Source organism: Struthio camelus, chromosome 9 (genome assembly GCF_040807025.1).
Source record: "Struthio camelus isolate bStrCam1 chromosome 9, bStrCam1.hap1, whole genome shotgun sequence".
NCBI classification, from domain to species: Eukaryota; Metazoa; Chordata; class Aves; order Struthioniformes; family Struthionidae; genus Struthio; species Struthio camelus.
Window position 1 is genome coordinate 12,656,115 of NC_090950.1, and position 21,517 is coordinate 12,677,631.

The 21,517-nt window shown below is 44.0% G+C and overlaps 1 long non-coding RNA gene across 2 annotated transcripts in view; it reads left to right on the plus strand.

Annotated features, from left to right (window-relative positions):
* Positions 1–21,517, plus strand: part of LOC138068219 (uncharacterized) — a 120,138-nt gene that overhangs the window by 95,034 nt on the left and 3,587 nt on the right. For both annotated transcript variants that reach the window (XR_011142924.1, XR_011142925.1), the window contains exons 2-5: positions 14,146–14,227; positions 16,204–16,342; positions 18,730–18,935; positions 20,210–20,507. This is a non-coding gene — a long non-coding RNA (uncharacterized lncRNA). The remainder of the gene's footprint in view (positions 1–14,145; positions 14,228–16,203; positions 16,343–18,729; positions 18,936–20,209; positions 20,508–21,517) is intronic.

Here is a 21,517-nt window from a genome sequence, read left to right on the forward strand (position 1 = left end):
TGAAGGTTTGGATACAGTAGCAGGGAGCCAGACTTGATGCACAAAGTGGTTTCTGCTGTTCCTATGTTGCTGGGAAAATTTTTTCAAAGAGGGAATTTCCTTTACTTTACGGCATATATGGCACATGCATGGTAAATGTGGCTACATTATGCACACGACATTCAGAACTTGTGTGCTATGGCAGAAGTAATTGGGCTGTTTGACCAAAATCGACTCCTTTTAAAATCTTATAAACTTTATGAAAAAAATTAAAATTAGAATACATTCATAATCTGTTGTGCTGCTAGCATTCTCTATGTAAGGAGACATCTTCCTGTAAAAGAGTTATTTTTTATTTTCATTATCCTTTTATGGAGGCTTGAATTATCTTGAGTTATTCAATAAAAGCCATAAAATTGCTTTTTATGTGATTACTCAGAGAGAGTGTTCCATTATGTGACAGTTGCGCAACCGCATAATATCCCTTTCAGCTGTAACTTTCTGTTACTTTTGCCCACTAAGTGACTGAGAAGGTACAGCAAGAATAAAATATTCCAATGGACTCATTCTGGGCCTGGGTGCTGCTGATGCCTAGGGAAAAAAATCAGCAGATTTCCATGTGGTCCAAAGAGGCTTATTTGTTAGCATAAATAACGTGGATGTGACACGTTGCCCTAAACGAGATTGTTTGATTAGACTTGCTTTGATTATCTCTGAGCGTCTGATTTCCTCTTTGAATTGGCAGGCTCTGATGCCTTCAAAGCAATCTGTGAGGAAGGAGGGTCCACCAGAACCCTTAGCTCTCCAAGGTTACACAATTTCCTGTGTAAGCTTGGCTAAATCGCCAAAAATTTCACCCCCAAGGTGACTTAGATGCTGTTATCCTGAGTGTAGATCTTCTGATGGGTGAGTTTTCCAGCTTTCTGGTGCCCCAAAAAGCTTGATGATAGGGCCAAGCGTTTTGAGACAATTAAACCTTTGGCTTTGTACTCAGTGGGTGTGCGAGAGCGCCTAAAGGTGCGAGTCTGAGGGTCTCATCTTTGGAACTTGGTGCTTATGGGTCATCTTGGGCTCCAGTATGCTGTGATGGATCAGACTCCATTGTCTGAGCCTCAGTTTCCATCCTGCAAAAGGAAGAAACCAGCATTTCTCTATCCCAGCCAGGTCCTGTGAGCATAAATATGTTAAAAAAACACGAAGCACACCAATACTGTGGTAATGGAAGCTATATAATGAAGATGGGCAGATTCCCAAGAAAGCTTTCTACTTCATTTATTTCATTTTAGTTTTGGAAATCTTGTGCCAAGACCTTGGGTGGTACAAATCAGTGCTTTCAGTGATTCATTGAGGATCAGGCTAGTTAAAAAGTTTGCGGGGACTTCTTTGATGTGAGCTGGTGAGACTTACGGGATGCATGAGCAGAAGATCTCCTGTGTGACTCTGGGGCATGGCCTTATAAGCAGTAGATCCTGAAAGCCGGTTTTCACACCCTAGAGTTCGGCAAGATGCTCTAACATATACACAGCACCTTTTGCAAGAGGTCAATCGGAGCTCATAGATTTATTAGCTCTTGAAAAGCTTACAGGAGGGGGAAAAAAGGTTGAATGTTTAACTACTCTGAAAATATGGTATTTTAAGGTATATCAAAGCTTTCTTTAAGAAAGAGATTATATTCTTGCTTTCTATGGCTGCAGGCTGAACTTTTTTCCACATAAAATGCATTAAAGGGCTCATTGGGTAGAATTGGCTGAATGAATGGTTTTAACTATAAGCAGTCAAACAAAAACATTGAAAGGTACAGGCGCAGGTCCCCCAGCAGGGCTCTTTGAAGTCCAACTCAACATTGAAGTGCTCTTTGGGTTTTACTTTCATCTTCCAGCAAGTCCCCTGGCCAGCAAAGAAGATTTTCTATCTCAGGGCTGTCAGCAGCCTGGTTAAAGAGTGGCGGGTGGTGGTGAGGGGATCTCTGCATGCTCAGTGCTCTGGGAAAGCTGCAGAAGCAGCTGAGCTGGCATCGGAGCCTTTTAGAAGAGCTCCAGAGCAGTTCAGAATTACATAGTGGCTGAAATTTTCCTAGTGTTTATTTCAGCTTCTGAAAAATTCAGGAGATAAAAATAGGTTCTCCTCAATGCACTGATTAGATCAACTTTTTTTTTTTTTTGCGTTTGGTTTTTGAAGTTTCCAAAGCAGCCTGCACAGTTTAACTGCCTGGTTAACCATTGTTTAAAATGAGGAGACTGATGGCTACACCTACCACACCTCTATCTGCAAACCTGTGTCCTTTTAGCATGTTGCAGAAGCTGATGGACTTTGCAGAATGCACTGAGCGCCAGCAGATTTGAGCTGTTTTGGAGCAAACGACTCTTGCTGAGAGGGCAGCCTTCTGTCAAGGCTCTTCTGTTGATGCTGTTGCCATGGGATGTGTGTCGTGGTCGCTTTACCACTCTGCTTCATGTACATGCAACAACAACTGAAGTTGTCTTTGAATAATTAAGAAAGTAAATGATGGAAATCTTAAGGACAGCAATAAGTCAGACAGGCACCAGTGAAAAAATGTTTTAGTTCGTGGAAGCACGTAGTGTGACCGTCCGGTTATCAAGATCTCTATGGGGTGACATTTCCCATTTATCACTAGGGTTTATACATGCAAGGGACACTGTCTGTAAGCACCATCCAGTGTGATATGTGCTCCAGTCATTGTGTAGCTCCATCAGTGCTGCAATGAATCTAGCTGTGATTTCCATATCTCTTCCAAAGTGTCAGAATTAAAAGATAAGTGGGGATAAGCAGTTGCTTATCCATAAAACCCATTTCCTTTCTACCTCCTTTTCACTACTCAGGTTTCCACTAGAAGTCTATTTTTATTGTTTATTTGATACTCAGTCTATGGAGAACGTGTGAGCCAGGTGCATGGAAGCTGTGAGCTGGGAATTTTCCCAGCCCTCCTATGCGAAAGTAGTGTTCGAACCCAGTTGTGAAATCTCATTTGGTGGCAACGAACAACAGGTTAAGAGGGCCAAGGTCATATTACTTTGTGATAAAGATGAGTGTGAGATCTGAGGAGGCAGTGGGGGATCTCTTCTGTCTTGCTCATGTTGGAGACTTTCAGCCATGTACCCAGGAGAGCTTGTCTTCTGCAGTGCTCCAAAAGGCCACCTGCAAGATAAAAGGGAATTGGGAAAAATGTTCCCATTCCCCTAAGCTACTGCACTCTCCAGCCAACATACCAATAGAGAAAATCCCATCCATGATACCTTAGGGGGCTGTAATCTGAGAACTCAGAGAACTTAGTAGTGATAGAGAAGGAAAAAAAAAAAGAAGATAAAAAGAAAAGATGGAATTCATCGAGAGAGATGGTTTGTCTGGCAGATTTATGTTGAAACCAGGAATTAATCCTCCCTTGAGCCAAAAACGTTAAGGAGCAGGTTAGTAGTATGTTTTTCCTTTATCAGAATTAAAATAGTAGAAAATATTTCCAAGTATACTAATGGAAAGAGAGAAACACATTTTTGGTGAATGTTTCATTGGGGGAAAAAAGAGTTCTCAACAGAATGTGATCAGAATAAAGCACTAAAAATAGATGTCACGTTAAATCACCTTTACAGTTTGTTCACTCTGTGCATAAAACAGATCTTTCTAGTTTCCCTGCCTTAAGAAAACAAGGCACTCGGCCGTCTCTGCCTTGCGCTGCTTTGTCTCGCAGCCTGTTAGAGCAGAGCTGGCTGTGCTGTAGCGTGACTCGGCAGCGCTCCTCGCCTCCGGCAGCAACAAAGCTCTGCGAGGGTTACCTCGGGCGCACGTGGACACCCACGGGGACAAACCAGATTCGCAGGCGGCTGCGTTTTCTTGAATTACTCACACCTGGATGGAGCTACCTGAGCACACGCTGGTATCACATACCTGGGAGTTAGGCACTGCGCAGTCTTGTGCATTTTATCCTTATAACTTGGATTCTGACCGGTTTCTTAGGGAAAAATCATTCTCTTTCGGCTTTATGTCAAAAATACTATGACTTTTGAAGTTTTATCTGTCGGAGGGTAAAAGATACGTTACAGTTAACATTTAGCACGTTGGATGTTTCCTGAACTTTTTGTGTGTAATTATTCATATGCCTGTGTGAGAATACTTACATGTATAAGAAGTGCTTTCAGCTTCCTTTATTTAATTCAGGAAGTATTCTTCTAAAAATTTAGATTTGTGTCTTTATGTTAGGAGAAAACAGACTTTGTAAATTCCAGCCTTTGATATAATCAATTTTCAAAATGTCTTCAAGATCAAAAATAACCAATAAATCATTTAGTCAAGCCTGTGGTCCTTTGATTGGGTGTTGAATGAATGTGCTTTAATCTTAAACCCTCTCAGGGCCAGAGTTTGGTCAGAGGCATAAACAAATACTTGCTCATCTTAGAGCAGGAAAAGTTTGTCTCTGCATAAAAGTTAGGAAAAGTATTAACATGCAAAACCGAAATAGCAAACATTAAAATGCAAAACTGAAATAGCAAACAGAAAACAAAACTGTTTTCTTTCCTAATTGTATTTGTGTATAATAAAAAATCTGTGATTCTCACAATGACAAAAATATTTGCTCCTACTGAATAGGACAATCAGTGTGAGTAAGTCCTATTCCCTACAAGCCAGGTTTGCAAATTCAGATTGAAAAGCTAGCAGTTAATTATGTCCTGATGCTGAGCAGAGCCGAGACGTTTGGAGATGCAGGCTACCTGGGCTCTTCCTGTAGCTGATTATCCCACAGACAGCAGAGCAGATAATGGAAAACCTGGCAGGGAGGGTTTAGAGGGAGAGGAGTGCAGGTTTCCGAGTGAGTCATGGTGCAGTGCTGGTCGCAGTGCGCTCCTTACGTGGTGTGTTTATGACAGGATGACTCAGAGAATGGAAAGATAAAGTTACACGTTTTGCAAGTTGGCAGTGGTATTTAGGCCCAGCTTGATACTTTTATGGACACGCAGCTGTGCTACCTCTTCAGAGAGGACGCAGCAGCGGGGTTTTTTGTTAGGAGACTGGAACTCCAAGCTAGCTGGCTCTGAAATGGAAGCAGTGACATTAGCGTGGCTCCAGGCTGATAAGCCTTGGTGAGAGGTTTCCACTTCAGATCTGCTTTGGAGCACAGGCAGAAGTGACCTACATCTGCTTGCAGAGCAGTAGCAAGATATTTCCTTGAAAGACGTGGAAAGTTCAAAGAGCAGTGCGCATCTTGCTTTGAGTATCTGTGAAGCTGACAGGAACGGAGAGGTTTGGTCCGGCAGTGAGAATGACACCGAAGCAATAGGAATGCTGTCCCTGACCCCTCATCACTTCTTTTACAAATAGGACCTAGATGTGTTAGGAATTTGAGGTATTGGTGTTTCTCGCATGCATCTCTGCATACCAGCTACCAGTGATGGCACAGGGACAAGGGTATCATTTGGGGATTGCCCCTTCACTTATGCAACACATCACAAATATTACCAATTTTCTCCTTACAACCTCCCTCCCATCGGAAAGGCAAATACTGCTTTTCTAAGCAGTCAAAGAAGCGGCTGCTAAGTGGAGTTACAGCAGAAATCTGTGGTAGGAATAGCGCTAGAGCATCTGCATAGCACACTGACAGCGGTACCTACCTCCAAGTGCCAACAGCTACATGGCTTTAGATGCACCCATGCAGCAGAGACTGTTGCACCTTGACCAGCTGAAATAATTTATGATGTTGCTAGGAAGCGGAAAGCCAGCAGCGTTGGGATGTAATCAGAATGTGCTTTCCTCATGAAGCTCGCAGCAGTATTTTCAGCATCCTGAATCATTCTGCTCATTTCTTTTTTGCTTAGGCAAAATGGCTCTGGAGCCCCTTGTCGAGATGCTCCAGATTGCACCCTCTCGCCATGTTCTTCTCGGCTCCTGCTGTCGCTCCCTGGTTGTGCCCATGGCAACAAACACCAGAAGTGATCCGTGTTTTGCAAGCTCTGCAGCTGCAGGGATTCCCCTCTGGTGAGCTGCATAATAAACCAGGCCACATGCGCTTAATGGGAGGGTGATTTCACAGTGGTGCCCGGCAGCTTCCCAACACAGCTATTTCCTCCCTGCCCCACACCCCAATTCTCCTATCAATGCTCATCTATCAGTTGCACCCTACTATAAAAGCTGAGCAGGGGGCGACGGGGGCACTAGCAGATGTGCCATGCAGAAGGGCTGAGGCTGTCTCATTAATTCTTCTGGCTGGTTTCACTGCTGCTTTGCTCCCTGTTGCTAAGGAAGGTTTCTATGGCAAAGGCCCATCAAGAAAGTGAGGATTAGAGAGAGTTAATGTTCGGAACGGATGAGCTTGACATTGTCAGCAACTGGCTTCTTCAGGGGAAAACAGGCTGCACGAAAGGAAGACCGGCCACTTTAGATGCACTGCACAGTGTGAGGTTTGCTGGTTTGTCTTGTTTTAACATTGGTAGTTTCGTGGTAAATGTGACCTATTAAAACAAATGTTGAGGGAGATATACCCTTGTTATAGGGGTGTTCTCACAAGGTGTTGAGCCACAAGCTTCAGCCTCTCCCCGCAAGCTCTCATTGCTGTAGGCATCTCCCATGAGCTGGAGAAGAGAACAAGAGAAGAAAACATGGCTTTAATCCCCTGAGCATGAATGCACTGGCCAAACTGGGGTTCCAGCTGCACATATAATATCTGTACCCCGAGAGGAATACAAAAATCCTTGCATCCCCAAGGCCCATCAGTACCTAAAACCTGGGAAGCACTTGTCTCAGCAGCCTGGAGTGGCCCCAGTAGGGCTCTGGTCTATTTTCTGTGTGAGCGCAGCCAAAATCCAGTGGACATACCTCTCCTCCCCAGTGCTCTGAGCTACTAGTGGTAGCATTGGTGATGCCTTCCGGCATGCTAGTCCAAAGCGCTCCTCAGGAAGCAGATAGCCTCGGTTCTGTCTCTTCCATGCCTTCACAGGGCTGAAAACCCAGCAACTTCTCAAGAAAGTGTTTTAATCTCTTTTCCAGGTAAAGTATTCTGGGAGGGATAGAGCCTCTTGCACATGGGCCCATGTGCCATCAGGAATGGAAGGTCCCTGGGACCAGACGGGCAGAGAACAAAAGGACACTTTGAGGCCATGGGCAAGACCTGAGGCAGCAGCCCGGCGGTCCGAGGCTTGGTCGTGCTCTGGAGAAGCACTGTGGTCTATCTGAGGCCTTCCTCCTGTACTCATAATTCACTACAAGTACCTGGTGGTTGATCATTTTATGAACGGGATTATATGAAGTGGCTTCCTGAGATAGCCAGGGGCTGATCTCAATGCAGGAGGACTCTTCCAGTCCTATAGCCTACGTTTGGTAAGAACTCAGGCCTCAGAAAATGTAGTGGGCCTCATCCGAGTCAGTGAGTTGAACTGGGGTCTCTCAGTCATTTCACTATGTATCAGGCATTCTGTTATATGCGGAAAACGTGCAGATCTGGGCACAGCTTTAGAAACAGGCTTTCATTCGGTCAGACGGCCCTTGCAGACAAAAGCTAAACCTGGATAAATTGAACTATCGTTTTTACAGCGCTCTCACACCTGGAATGGGACTTCCTAGGTGGAGGAGAGTTTCTTGACAGACGGTATGAGAAAACTTGTGCTTCTGTTACCAGTCCTGTCTGCATTTTACTCCTATATTTTTTGGTGCTGACAATCTGCCACCTTTAACAAGCTTTAAATTTACTAGAGAAAAAAATGCATTAGAAAAAGGTAAAAGTCGTTTTCTGTGGCTGCTCTGCTTGCCTGCAACCAACCTGCTCTTTTAAAAGGCTTGTGTTACAGCTGCTTGGGTGTGTAGGGCCCGAAGTTTCCCCTCTGCATGTTGTGCTGTTCTGATAATTTCTTTTCTTTTGTAAGCCTAGGGATGGTGCTGCTAATTCACTTAATGCATTAACCTGTCCTGGGGTCTGCTTCATGCTTTGCTCACTGAGGGGAAATCAGAAAATGAAAGTCTTGAGGTTAAATAAGTGACTGGTTGTGACTTGGCAGTTCTGTTCGGTTTTTCTATCCTGCTCTGTGGAGCACAGATTGTGGTTGGCCTTTATGCAGCTGATCAGAAGAAAAGTGGTTAGAGAAAAAGCCTGCATTAAGGCTAGCTGCTATTTTCAGTTTGTGTGCTCAGAGAGATACTGGAATTGCTGCTCTTTCTGCCCTTCAGTCTCCCCAGTGGACAGGGGATGGAGAAAGACGGGAACAAGCAGAACCACAATGATTTTCCCACTCAGCAGTCAGGCCTGTCTGGTTACGCACCCTCTCTATGAGAAGAAATATCACTGCGGTCAAGTCCTTAGGTCTGCCCTAGGAGGGCAGAGGGCCCGGCAGAGTGGGCTCGGTGTGCGGTGGCTCAGCTGGCGTGGAGGTTTTCCTCACAGAGGCAATGACTGGCATTTGGTTCAGAGATTGACCTCTGTCTGTGAAACAAGCTGAAGCCCATGTCTAGATGCTTGCATCCCTGGAGAATGGGGTTCTGGATTGTACATTTGGATCTAGAAGCCTGAATTCCTCCAGTATCCCACCCAAAACAGTCACACTGTATTGTGGATCCAGCTCTGCCCTTAGGTACTCTACAGTAATAGTCCTTGGCTAGTCAAGCCTCAGATGACTGTCTAACTAGCCTTCAGCGCTTCTCTTTTTTTGTTTGTTTGTTTGTTTTGGGTTTTTTTGTACAAACTCTCTGGGTAAGAGCTGGAAGGAAGTCGTTCCTCTGCATGTTGCTTTAGGGAAGCTCAGCGTTCCCGTGGCCTGGCAAAGGGGAAGATGTACTGGGCCGGTGGCAACTGGGGCAAAGGGATGCACCGTTCATTGCCCTGACTGAAAGTTAAGGGTGGACTTCAGCACTGCAAGAGTGGTTAGCACTTTACTTTGAAAGCTAAACTACTTGATTTTTAGTAAATTTTAACATAAACTAGTACTTCTAAGAGGTTTTCTTTCATATGCCTGTTGCACTGCTGCAGAAATAACCATGCATGCATGTGTGTGGCTTCAGGCAAACCAAACTGAGGATTTCCTCTTAACTATGGGGACACAGAGGAGATGTCACACCCATCTTATGTTACCTGAAAGTAAGTTACCTGAGCCAAGAGAAGCAAATTTTCCCCTAGATGAATTTTTTTTTTAAAGTTACAAATGACTTTCTTAAAATGCACATCCTACTCATTTCTTATGCTCTCAGAGGCTCAGCTATAGACTTGGAAGGGATTTACCTAGCTTCCGAAGTGGAAAGATCATTGGTGGGAAGCAATTTTCAGTCTGTTGGTTTTAAGAGGTGTCATAAACTATTATTACGGCTACGCTGATCCTACAAACCATGGGAGGAGGACAGATACTGCATTCATGATCTAGGCCTTAATTATTCTGACAGTGTCTTCTCTCAGAGATACTTACCACGAATATGACTTATGATTTTTTAATAGGCATTATTTATAGTTTAGAGATGCAGCTTAATGACATTACAGATTGCAGCCAGACTTGTGATGTATGATCTGCAGAAGTTTACTCCCTATTAGATAGTATTGCAAAAGCGACTTAAATCTCCTTCCTCCGTTAAACAATGCTCTAAATGTCATCGCTGTTTACATTATTAGCAGAGCACTCCCAGTAGCAGTGATCTGCACTCTGACTGTCCACGAGCCTCGACAAGCAGCCAGCAGATTTACACTTTGGTGAAAACTGGCTCATTATCTCCAGCAGTAAATTCCTCTCATAAAGAGTCTTGTGTGCTCAGGCTGCAAATAGAGCTTGCATATACTCTGATGAAGTGTGTTTCCTAAACACTGTTCTAAGTGCTTTAACATCTCTGATTCGTTCTCATGCCCAAATGCCTGATAACTTTCCTCCAAGCCCTGCGGGCTGTCGCCTTGCAAGGCAGTGGTGTGCCGCGGTGGTAGGCGAGCTGTAGGGTGGGCTGTGCTCATGGCCGCTGTTGTGTGCATCTCTTGATGCCTTGCAGGTGTAACAGGGGTGTAACGGGGAGCAGGGCAGCACGTGTCTACAGCAAAGCTGGCCCGCGGTCTATCTGGTCAAGTGGGTCTTCAGCAAACGGGGGAACCCGGGCACTCGCAAGGAAGCTGAAGGAGTCTTTCATTAAGTGGTTACCGGCCAGTCTGCATTTCAGAAATGGTTTCTCCTAATTCTGGTGATCGGGAGACTGACTTAAACTGGTGGGATGTGACATGTTACATCGTTTCCACACGCACGGAATCATTAACTATTAGAACTCTTGCTATTCTTGTTAGACAAATAAGCGTTTAAATTTCTCCCTGTTCTCAACCTGAACGCCAGTCAGTAACATCAAGTTTCTTGGTCTAATTACGTGTTCCTTGAAACAGCACTTTCTTGCGTTGGCTTTGTATTTGCTGCTTTTGAATGTCATTGATTGTTCATGTGCTTTGAGACAGGAAGAACAGAAACTCCTGATCTGCCTTGACTTGCTGTGCTTTTTCTTTCCTTTTTTTTTTTTTTTTGGCTGTTGTTTGGTTTGTCTTGTTTTGAGCTGGAGACAAAAGCATGAGGCAGAAAATGCAAGCGGGGAAGGTAACCGTTGTTTCAAAAGAAAGCTAAAAGCTGTCTAGCATCCAGCACACCTTGGTGGTTTCCAGTACAGACAAGGTGCATAGAAGTCAATTGGGAGGATTTTTTTCCCTGAGATCCATCTTGATCAGGCCTGGCCTTTCACAGGCCACAAGCACAAAACCGCTGTCCATTCGCTTCTCCTGTCGGTGTGCCATTCCTCCTCCCGGAGGAAAGGGAAAAGCAAGAAACAGCCGTGTCAGTGGAGCCTGCCCGGGGTGCAGCTGGAGCTGAGCTCTTGCCAGATGCTGTGAACAAACGGCTGTGAATAGCTAAGGCAGCCTTAGAAACTAGGAGTTGTTCAAGAAAGCTGAGGAATGAACAGCATGCACTAAACTTGCACCCAACACTATTTGTGCACAAGTGGTTCAGATAGTCTAAATACTAGCCAAGCTGAAAAGAAATGCTACAGGGCCGGGCCAAGAGCCCTTGCTGCAGTGAATGGGTAGGTCTGCTGCTCTTGCTGGAGGCTTTCATAATAACAGAAATGACCATTTGGCCAGACAGCTCTAAAGAGCTTTGAAGGTGCATAGCCTCGATACATTTTAAAATGAAGCACTCCCTTTCTCTATTATTTTCCCAACAATGAAGGTGCTTCATTGCAAAGCACTGTGTGGATCTACGCAACTCAGTGCTGCCTTGTCCATGTTTGAAGTTTCCTACTTGCCACAAAAACTCTTTTTTTTCTAGGGGGTAACTGTATCTCTGAATATATAGCTTCTGCAAGTTTCTGTTCCTAGCTCATCTCTTTACTGGTAAACGGCTGTATGCTAGGGCCATAATAGACGGAGCAACGTTGTGCTAGCCCTCTCGTCTGCCATTTGTAGTGCAGTTCTTGATGTTTGGGGGTATAAGGAAGGCACAAAACAGTTGTAGCTCAACTACTCTTACTAATCCTCTTTTGATCTATCTGTTTCAACAGAATTGCATTTCCACTTGCACAATCAACCTGGGAAAGGCAGGTAGTGCTGCAGAAAGAAACCACCTCAGCAGAAAAATCGGTCTCAGCATCAGGCCTGAGACATGGGACGAGCAAGCAGAACAGATGAATGATGATACAAGAAAATGGAAATTGAATAACGGTGTACACTGCCAGTTCTCCTAAGCTCCCGCAATAATGTTGTGTGTATGTGAATGAGCAATGGAGTGCAGGCAGCTGCTGCGGCCAATGGGAGCCAGTATCTTATTGGGACTGGTAGGTCATCAGCTTGTGTCTTGCACGCGCTGGAAAACAGCATCAAATTGAAAGGGCTGTATGAGGCAACTTCAGCTCTCCACATATGCTTAGGTTTTTTTTAGTTCTGCTGCTTTCTAATAATCCTCTTTTAGACATTTCTACCTACCGATGTACAAGAGCTTCCCATGAAGCAGCTTGCGGAAATAAGTGTCTGCGTGATCACATAAACTCCCACTTTGTAGCTAGAAGCATCCTGTTACAACTACGTGTTTTTTTACCAAACTCTTGAGCAATTTTTCTATTTTGACTGTAGGAACATAATGAAATCTCCTCTAGATACTGTGGAAAGAGTAAGGAAGTCGTTGCCTAATTGAGGTGGATTTTAGCACCAGTGTCTGGGAGACACTGAGGTCAATGGTGAAACTCCTACTGAACTCGCTGCAACCAGGTTTGCACCATAAATTTCTCTCTAGGGGTTTATGAGCAGAGATTGTTAGACAGGTGATAACGGACTCTGCAGCAGCACTGCATGGGGTGAAACCAGAAAGTAGCAAAATCAAAATATGTTCCCTGTAACACCACATACACTGAACCCTACCCGGAAAAGGACTTGTGAGTTATCTTACTGACTTCTGAAGTTGCTTTAGATACCACACAAGCATTTGCTAACTAATTGGCCTGAGTACTTGCCAGCACTTTTAATATTTCCACTCCTAGAATAAGAAATGAAAAGCTAAGCCTGATGCAGATATAATCACATTTTTTTATTTATTCTGTTATACAACTTTGTTCTCATTAGTAGCCTCGGCTCATAGTCATTCAGCCTATTTCTGCCTGTGAATATGTGCATATTTTCATCCCTTTCTCATTCTGTGGTCTCTTAACAAGTTTCTGAGGTAGATGTGGGCTGCAGCATAGTCATTTGAAGCTGGTTGACTTATTTCCCTCCTTAACTTCTGTGGATCCTTCACAACACCCACAGATTCCCAAACCGCAGCTCTAGAATAATCCCGTTTTCTGGTGGGTGAGCTGCGGCCGGAAGGGGCTGGTGCTGGGGCTGCTGCGGGTGGGATGCGCGGGGAGGTTTCAGCAGCAGAGGGGTTGCGGAGGAGCTCGTGTGGACCGGGAGACGTCGGTGGGAGGAAGCGTGGCGCCAGGCTGAGCGTGGCGCGATGAGGAGGTTGTTTGCTCCGTAGAGGTTTGACTTTCCAAAGGTGGGCCAGCAGCACAGAGAGCAGCAAGCAAACCGGTGTGATAGAGCGGGATAAATGCCCTCGCCATCTCGGCAGCTTGGAGTCGCTCCGGTGAGGCTGCTGCAGTCGGCGTAGCCCTGCCGGACTCCCGTGCGGCCTCGGGGTGCCAGGGCTCAGCTGTGGGCTCGGTGCAGCCCCACGGTGCCTGGCGGCACCAAGGGCCTCGAGAGCTTGCTGGGAGGGGGATCATGGTTGCTTACAAGGCCAGACTGAGATGCATCCCTCTGCTCTTGGGTTTTCGTTTGTTTGGTTTTTTCCTTGCTGCAGCCGCTACCCGTTGCCTCTTTATTACTTGCTGCCGTTCAGTACCGCTTTCTTGGCCCAAAAGTTGCCGTTTGCTGCTCAGGGTGCCCTACATGCTGCTCGGCCTCATGAGGCTGCGTCTGCGGGTCCAGCCTTGCCTGTGCTGGGCGTCCTCCGGCCCCACAAGCCCACAAGAGATGCTTAACCAAAACATCCCTCGGGCAGTGTGTCATCTGACAGACACGCGTGTGCATGAATCTCTCTCCTGCCAGTGCTGTAACATCGAGTCAGACTCGGGAACATAAAATTCTTCCCAGAAGCAGTAATCCAGTGCTGTGATTCATTCGTCTCATGACTAGGTGCTAGCATCAGAGCTAGAGTAATTTCGGGTCTAGGGAAGAACCATCCTACAAATGAAAAGAATAATTTTCGTTAAAGCAAAGTAGCTAATTGCTGCCTCAACGCTTTAATATATCCACTTACAATCACATTTCAGGTTTCGAATGTATTATGTGGGGTTGCTAATGCCATTATCTGCCTTGCTGTTCTCCTTGTACTTTCTGAAATGGACAGAAAAAACATGCCGCAATCAAAGGAATGGCCTCTGCAAATTACTTGCTAAATTGAACTGTATTCTTGAGATGAACTTTAAAAGTCAACTGAGCCACTCTTCTAGCATTACAAAATTGAAAATTATATCACATTTCAAAGCATAGGTAAAGGAAGCAACCAGGTTGTTCTGGGGAACAGAACTAAGGCTGTTATATGCTGTAATGCCTTAAGGATCCCCATCAGACTTTTCTGGAATCATAATACTTTTCCAGTGATGAGGATACTTGCTTTTTGAAGTAGAATTTTTTACATTAAACTGTAGAGCTATCTCAGCACATTTGTATCATATATAATTTTTCTCTTACAGGAAAAAAATCACAAATGCTGCTACGGACACTCATTTGGCCACAAAAGCACCTAGAAAGAAGACGCTATTTCCTGATTCACAGGTTAAAAGAAATGGATCTTTTTTTGGCTTGAAAGCGGATATTGTTTTTCCTGTAAAACGAAACTCCTCTTTGAGTAAAATGGCTTGTGAATTCCTGAAATGGAAGGGGGGAGGAAAAAAAAAAACCCCTTCTGAAGCTAAACAGAAAGAGAGTTTTTAAAAGCTATCATAGTTTATTTCATCTTGAGGTGGTATTTATTTTGAGCTTATGCTTAATTTTTATAAAAGACCTTGCAAAACAGCTTCAAACCCTATATGAAAAATTTGTCTTGAGCAAAAGGAAGAATTCTAGTCAATTGGAAAGAATTCTCTTATTTTTTGATTCATGTAAGACTTGTGAAAAAGGTAACTTGGGTCGACTATAAGCAAATCTGTCCCTGCGTGCTCCCTGCTCCCACCGTCTGTTTTCCCCAGTCTTTGGTAGCACAACCTAATCGAGAAAGAGAAACAAGAGCCAACCCAAAGCCAGTTACCGGTGGCCAGGAAGGGCCGTGCGAACCCTCGCAGGAGCTTTGCCCACCCCAGCTGCCGCGCAAGCTTGTCTATGGGGAGGTCCACCCGTCTTCACTGCACGGCAGCCAAGGGTGCAGGTTTTGAACCAAGACGCCGGGGTGGTCTCTGAGATAGCACAGCTCCCAGGGACTTCCACGCCTGGCACGGGGCCGGTGTTTAACTGGCGAGTTAGGCCCTGCCTATTTACAGAAGCTATATAAATATTTAATGAAAGATATAAATGCGTTTCAAGGAGGCACAATAGTATGTTCCTGGGGTGTCTCCTGCGAAACACTGTTATATTTGTTCTTTTCAACAAGACTTCGATATATTTGCCCTTCTTATTTCTTCAGAAAAAATGTAGTTCTGTCATGGTGATGTTTCCACACCATGCCCGTTTGATCTCTTGCCTGCTGTTCAGTTGAGCCTTAGAAAGACTTTAACCTGTTCGGGCAGGGACTGATACGTACCTTGCGCCGGTAAATGAAACAATGCGTTTGTCACGTGCGTTTGTCGCACACTGAGCCATGAATAGACCTATGGGACATTATAATTTGGCTCTATGTAAATATTTCATCACCATCAAGACTGCCAAACCCTCTGTGCTCAGTAGCGCTGCAGTGAATAACTCCTGTATGCAATTTGTCTATTTATAAAAAAAAAGGTGGCGTAAAGCCTGATGTTTCCAAGTTTTTCTTCAATTAGTCAGGGCATAGCAACTTTGAAGATGAGCTATTTTAATGGAGATGACCAGTTTTAGGCAGCCAAATTTTTTAATAATTCCGAAGGCCGTAATATCTGTAGAGCAGTAGCATCCCTTGGCCTTCACTTCACTGTCACAGACAGATGCTCACTCGCTCCCTTGCCATCCTTTTTTTTTCTGTCTGTAGCAACAGTTTAACTATAGGATGTACTGTTTTATGTATCCTGATAGCCTTTGTTGTGAAGTATGCTGCAATAATTAGAACCATATATAAAAACAAATGCTGTTAAGGTTTTGAACACTTTCAATTCCTGTGCTCACCTGCCAAGATGCTAAAGCAATGCATTCCCCACTCCTTGGCTTTTGAAAGAGGTAAAGTGAAATAGCAAGCTGTAAATCCAACTTGGTATTCATGGTATATGTGGGAGGACAAATAATCATAACTTGTCAGGCAAATGACTGTTTAAATTGTTTTTCCATCTTAACACGTAGGAAGTCTCAGCTACTGAAAGGTACAACTCGATAGGTAGGATATGCAACTGGCCAGGAAAACAGTACATCTGTTTTCAGATGCCACAAAATACAAGTTCATCAAGGAGAATATTAAAAAATTAATTTCAGAGGGACTATTTAGCAGATTGGCTACTGAATAATGAATTGCACAGGCAGAAAAGTGTGCACTGTAAAAGGTGAGCTACAAGCTAATGTCATTTCCTTAGGAAAAAGTCAAATGTTCCAACAGTCTTGATATATGTTATCTCAATTCTGCTCTGTCTCCACAGTCTGATATGGAAAGTACATATTTTTAAAAGGCCACATCCTGTATATGTTTATAAAACAGTTCACTGCTGCTATTGGCTGCTTCTTTGGAAAGGTGCTGTCGCATGGGACATAACCTAAAAAAATACCCACAGTCTAAAGGTAAAGACCCTTTTTTATTGTTATTCGGGATATTTTAGCTGCAGCAGCTGGTCAGCAAGAACTTTTTCAGCAATGAAACAGGCTCAACATTTATTATGAGGTTGATTAAGCTGAGCTTAGTGAGTCATGCACTGAGCTGATCTGGGAGGAAGGTCAATGGAAGAAAAGGAAATTGCACAGCCTGACTAGCAAAGGCGTTAGCCAGGGTAGTAACCGCTGAGGTCTCAGTCCAAAGATATGAGGCTCCCTGGTGCCTAGGGTTGCAGGTGAGAAAAAGGACAGTCGGCACATGGCAGGACTGCCTGCTGCTGGCAGGATTCGTGGCTCTACTGGACACTTTGCTCTTGCTTAACTCCAGGAAGTTGCCAGTCAAGTCTCCCCCAAGCAACTCCATTAATCCGCAACATGGCCAGGCTGACAAACACCATTTACTTTCCCCTTTGACAGATGGTGAAGCCAAATGATGGGAGTGGGAGGTCTCCTCAGCCTCATTCATCACCTATGTTTGGACAGCATTTCAGTGAACACACAACATTAAGTTAAAAACACTGCCTTCAGCTGGGTTAATAAAATAAAAATAGTCTGATTTTCTAGCAGTCTACTGTAGATGGATGGATTGAAAAAGGTGTTTGAGTATATTGTTGATTATAATGTTTGTACTTCAGAATTTTCTTGGAAGGCTGTTGTGAAGATACTGTTCCTCATGGACTCGAGCCACCTACTGCTCACCCACTTAGGGCCCCGATGCAGCCCATGAACAATTTATCTTAGAAATTTTTTCATGTCCAAAGCACTCTGCTCAGCCTACCTTCTGATCTGGTCTTGAAGATGACATAACAAAAAACTTAATAGCATTCAAGTCTAGCTGTTGGATATGTTTCTGTACTTGAACAGAGTTTTGTATTTTTGGAGTTCATTCCTGAGTCGATTTGGAAGGAAGAAAAGGAGGGATAAGAGGGGTTATCTATTAATAGCATCTCAGTTTGGAGCTGGGAGATTTGAAGCTCTGATGTGGCTATCTATGCATAAAGCAGAGATCAGCTCCACAGAGGGCATAGTAAAATAACCTTGAAGGGACTTCACAGCCAGAGCAATGCCAAAGGAAATCAGCACCTGCTCTGTAGTTGCCGACATGCAATGATTCTTTAACTATATGTTAAACTACATGTTTTAACTATATGTTTATCATTGTACCTCAAAGTATCTATGTTGGTGTGCTTGATTTTCCCCATATGTCGGGGGGGAATGAGGATGCAAAGAAGGACATTGATCGATCAGTGTTGGAGACTGGGTTTCTGATTCCTATCCCTGGGTCTTCTTCGGGCTGGGAACGAGCTGCAGCTTAAATATTGCTTTATTTTGTTGGATCTCACAAAATTTAATGGCAGAAACATTAAAAAAAAGATGCTATAAGGTACAGAACAGTGTGAAATTGTAAGATTCCTCTGTGTTGTGCCAGATAGATATAAATAAGACTGAAGTAAAAAGTATTGCCAAATTAGGATGTGGCCAGTTGCTTTGAACTCTTACACAGAATCAGCAAAGCACAGTATTCTGACTCTAAAAGGCGCAATGGAAGAAATAGTATAAAAGTGAAAACAAAACTGTCATTTTTGTAACCAATAACTTAAAAAATATAAAATTGAGGATTTGATAAGTTTTCTTTCAAATTTTTTTCCTTAAATTGTGCAAATAATTAGTTACAGCATTTTCAGCAGTCATTTTTTTTTAGAATAAAAGTATTGTTTAGCTCTTCCTGATAGTTACAGATCCTTAGAGTAAAATCTCTGTTAATCGAGGGCGGAGAGAGACTTAGCAGTGCAGAACTGTCTGGGGACTGGGCTGGCCACCGTTTCCAGACTGTGCCCTCCAGTGAGAAGGCCAGGGGGGTTGAGGGTTTTTTTTCCTTTTAGGAGAAATTAGAAAGTCAAATATACGTGTTAACGAAGGTCAACCTTACTATTGCTTCTAGGAAAGCAAAGTCTAGGGCCACGAATAGGACTAAAGGGCTCGAGAGTTTGCACAGCACCAGGATTTCTGTTGTGTAAATTAACTGATGGAATCTGATGGCTTTTGCAGATTTACGCACAGAATAGGTTACTGGGGGGGGAGGTTCTTATTCACCTTCAGCGTACAGTGGCTTGTCACCGGCGCGAAACTTCTGCGTTGTTTGCCTAGCGTCTGTCAGAAGAGAATCAACTGATTATAATTTTGATCTGAGTAAATTTAACCTTATGGAAAACAGCTTTTGTGTCAGATTATGTTTGCATCCCAAAACTTACTCACAGGGATTTAACACATCTCCCTCTGTTATGCTACATGAGTGACAAGCAAGGAATGTTGATTTTATCCCCTTTCATGGTTTATCTTTTTTTTTTTTTCTTCAGCCTTTCTATGTCTGTACATCGTGTTCCTGGCGTGGCTCTTACGTACCTAACCTGGGAGTACAAGTACTGGGAGTGCATTAAGTGGTTTGTTTCTCTGCTGTGATGTTTGCTAGCAGGTGGCAAAACACAGAGCCATGAGAGAAAAGATGTTCTTTGCATCTCATCCAAACAATCGGAGACCTTCTTTTAAGTCAAAGAGGAGGGAGGTAAAAGTATGGGTGCTGTGTTTCTTTTTGAATTCAGGGGCAACAGATTTAAAAAGTGAATCTAAATGGAATCCAACATTTGACCTGGAAAAAGATCCATTAAAAGGAAATACGGTTTTGGAAAAATTTTTAATAGTCAGTAAGGAACAACCGTGGTCGATGGTAGCTCTAGTGTGTTTCACCTGGAGACCTCGACATGCAGGCTCCGTGCGCTTCCTTTTCTGTGCCTTGTGGTGCCCGGCTTGGTGCTGGCCTGTGCTTAGGGCAAGAGGAAGACAACTCCAAAAGACTTTACCAAGGTGACCCTGAGGAAAGTCCTGGTGGGGATGGATCCCACTGTCTCCTGCAGACAAGATGGTGACTGCGGTAAACAGAATAGTAGGAGAACCACCCTAATGTGGGTCTGCCTCTTTAAAAATACATGGTCAAATTTGCATAAATGGCTAGTTCTCATTTAGGCGTTTAAACAAAGTGGTAAAAAATGCACCCCACAGCTCCACCAAATAAGATTTGTTCTAACTTAAGTAGGGGGCCAGACAAATCTGGTGGCCTTGATACAAGTGATGTAATTAGGGAGCCACAAAGGTGGCATAAAGCCATTTTTAGCTCATTGTTTCTTTCAGATCTTGTCCTGGAGCCTGCCCATCTGACCCCTAAGATTTGGCTGCTATGTGGGACTCCCACTGAAGTCACACCTGTGAGAGGCTGGCTTTTCAGCCAGAAAAAAGCAAGGCGCTCTATTTTTAGACAGACACCAGGAAGATTTTTGGGAAGCACATCACAGAGCTGGGGAGCTGCCAAACAACAATTTTCTAACTCTCCTCCCTCAAGCCAATAAGATTTGCATAGCTCATTTTCTGCAGCTTTTCTCTTTGCAGAGGAAGGCAGAGCTCTCTGCATTGGACCGTATGTAGTAAATCTGCTGAATGACTGTGATGGATTTAAAATAATTGTAATGTAGTATACCAAGGTACTATTTGCATTTGGAATTGCAGGTCACTTTTTCCTTCTGTACAGGGGAACACATTGCAAGCGAATGAGTAATTCTGAGAACAGTAATTCTAAGACATTTGCAGATACCAAGTGGTTTCCTGGAATAACAGGCACTCTCAAGAGAAACGTCAGACCCGTTTAATCAGTCACATTTAGAGCTCTGCGACATCTGCAAGTGAATTATTAATGATCTCAAATGTTTTAGATTTATCCAAAAGTCAGGAATAACGTGGCCCTTCAGATGATCAGCTCTGATTCAAGGCTTATCCTTTCTACTCTAGGCGCTAGAGACACTGCAGCTGCTTGCTGCCGCTGACTGCCGTTCCCCGTTTGCCACTGCGGCTGCACCCCTCTGTAGGCACTGAGATCTGAACAAATGCAAAGTGCAGCTGGCATCCAGCTGCATCTATATAGTTACCATCTATCTGGTAAATAGCCTCTGATCAGTGCGCTACGGGTTGAGCTACCTTAAGGGATGCTCCAGGGACCCCCATTCCCGTATGGCGCCCGTCTCTACAAACGACTGCTGTCCGCAAACATCCTCCACGTTTGCACCGAAGTCGTGGAAGATTGTCCTAGGTAAGGTTTGCCTGGAGAGGCAGGCAAAAACCAGCAGAGTAAAGCAGTGAGGTAAAGCCCCGCGTGGGGGGGTCAGCGTGCCTGGGCTCTAACCTTGGTTCACCCGTTGGCACATTAAGAAAATCATAGGGACCTCCTGTTCCTTTCCCTACAAAACACGGTGTCTTTGTAAAGTGCTTTGAGAAACACTATTGAAAAATATTATATGAGAGTCAAACCCTTTTTACTGCAATGTAGAAATACCTTTCTAGAAAAAAAAATAATTGCAGCAATCTAATTTCTTCAAAGGAGGTAATGTGGTCACATTAATTTTTGAATCAACAAATGTTCCCATTTAACAGCCTCAGCTGGCAAAATAATGGAGCCATCACGATGCAAAATGTAAACAAAAGAGTTGCAGTAGCATGCGAATTAGTGAAAAAACTAAAAGGTGTTAACTCTTACGGATACTAATAGAATGAGTTTTGGTAGATGTGTGAAGAGGCGCACCCTCAGGTCTTGAGAAATGTGTCCAGCAGCCAGTTACATTCAGCCCAAATACAGAATTTCTGCTCCATCCAGTCGCTGGGGAGTACTTTAGATATGAGGACACTGTGGAGCTCACTGCAGCCTATAAGAGCATGATGTGAGCAGAAGCATGTCCCTTTGCCAGACTAAAGCCACTCCTAAGCAGAATGTGCCAGCCAGCTGCATCCAGGCTGGCTTTCACATCATAGCCCAAAAGAGGAATTAAAAATCTATGCCTTACTTTGCCTGAGTAAAGCTTGCTGGGTTGACACTTTATTTTGCATATAGTTGTAATAATAAGCTTGATAGTGTATTTTGTATGGATTATGTAGTCTATGTGCATTACTAACAACGTGACTCCTCTCCCATTACACTCATAAGGAAAACATAAAACACAGAAAAATCAAAGCACAGGCGACAGCTGATATTAAGAGCAATTCAGCACTTACAGCGTCTCTGCAGGGGAGCCACTCTGGAGTGGCCTAACTGAGCATATCTGATAT